This window comes from Pteropus medius, unplaced genomic scaffold (genome assembly GCF_902729225.1).
Source record: "Pteropus medius unplaced genomic scaffold, Ma_sr-lr_union100, whole genome shotgun sequence".
NCBI classification, from domain to species: Eukaryota; Metazoa; Chordata; class Mammalia; order Chiroptera; family Pteropodidae; genus Pteropus; species Pteropus medius.
Window position 1 is genome coordinate 3,607,919 of NW_024347862.1, and position 1,735 is coordinate 3,609,653.

Below are 1,735 nucleotides of genomic sequence, written 5' to 3' on the forward strand. Positions count from 1 at the left end.
GGAATTCAGAGTGAAAAGAGAGCTTCTTAGGCAGGGAGATATGGTAAAATATCACCATACAGAAGAGGACATATTGGATTATGCTTTATTTTAAGAAGAAAAACTGAGAGTATTCAGGGAATAGCATACTAGTTAGAGAAACTGTAGTGAAGAGAATGCCAAAAATGAGTAAGAGCAGAGCCTCTGGGTAACGACGTATAGTCCACTTTGGGTAGGTGACAAGTAATATGAAGGGATGTTATTCAAGATAAGAATATAAAGGAAATTTGGGAAAGATTCTGAAGTATCTTTAAGGATAAAAGTCTACCTTATTAAGATATGACATGCCCAAAACTTCACTCTGAGATCGATTTAGTAACACCATTCATCCATTTCATCATCACTTATTGACAGGCATTGTTTTAGGAGCTGGGGATATAAGTTCAAATTCCTGCCCTCAGGATATTTTTATTCTAGAGGAGGAGACAATAAACAAGAAAATTAATAAATAAGTTAATTTCAGATAATGGTAAGTGTTGTAAAGAAAACATAAAGCAAGGTAAACTAATAAAGTTTAGGTAAAAACCATTTTAAGTTAGAGAGTCAGAGAAGGCTTCTCTAAACAAGTGATATTGGAGTGGAGACCTGTGCTATATAAAGAAGCAAGCCATGCAGAGATCTGGGGGGTGTCTTCCAGGCGGAGGGAGCAGAAAGAGGTCTTGGTGTGCAATCCCACTTGTCATAACTGAGCAAAAGCAAGCAATCAGTCAGTGCAAGTGGGGGCGACAGTGGGAGAAATAGTGTCAGAGAAATTGGCAGGCCCAGATGTTGTAGGACTTTGCAGTCTCTGAGTAGCAGTTGGATTTTATTCTAAATGCAATGAGAAGATACTGGAAGTTTCTGAATAAAGCAGAGGATGGAAGTACCTGATTAGCATTTTCAAATGATTATTCAAGCTGAGATGGTGAATCATAGGGAGCAAGAGTTAGGCTATTACTATCATCCTAATAATAGTAATAGCCTAAGACTATGATAGTAATAGTCTCTAAGACCAGGGGTATAGCCGTGGCAATAGTCAGTTTGGGAATATGTTTTAGAGGTGAAAGCTAAAAGTCTGGCTGATAGATTGTATGAGGGTATGAGGGAAGGGAAAAATTTAAATGAGAGAGAGAAGAGATTGGAGCAGGGGTACTAAGTAACAGCCTTTTGCAAATAGGGTAGAAGGACAGAAATTAGGGGTTGGATTAAGACTGGTAATAAAAGGAGAAGAGAGGACCCAGGAGGAAGTTTCCTAATAATAGAATAGATAGGGCTGAAGGAATGATTGTATGTGAGATCACAGAAGAAAGCAAAGGTGACTTGAATTATTTCAGCCTGAATCATGGGGGAACAGAAACAGAGAGTGAGAAACATTTAAAAGAAAATAATGAGTCTATGGCCATACCACCTTGAATGTGCTCGATCTCATCTGATCTCAGAAGCTAAGCAGGGTCAGGCCTGGTTAGTACTTGGATGGGAGACCACCTAGGAAGACCAGATGCTGTAAGCATAAAAAGTAAAAAAATAAGAGACTGTAAGCTGACAAAGTCCTTGCAATCTGTGAAGTCAACCAAGGGTTGCCTCGTGAAAAAAAGAAAAAAGGAGGGAGGAGAGGAAGGGAAGGGAGGAGGAGGAGGAGGGAGGAAGGAAGAAGAAGGAAGGAAGGAAGAAGGAAGAAGGAAGGAAGAAGAAGAAAAGGAAGGAAGGAAGAGGGCAG

General features: G+C 39.7%; 1 pseudogene; it reads left to right on the top strand.

Moving 5' to 3' along the window:
• Window positions 1–1,409: 1,409 nt before the first annotated feature.
• On the top strand, window positions 1,410–1,528 carry LOC120615684 (uncharacterized; annotated as a pseudogene).
• The last annotated feature ends 207 nt before the right edge of the window (window positions 1,529–1,735 follow it).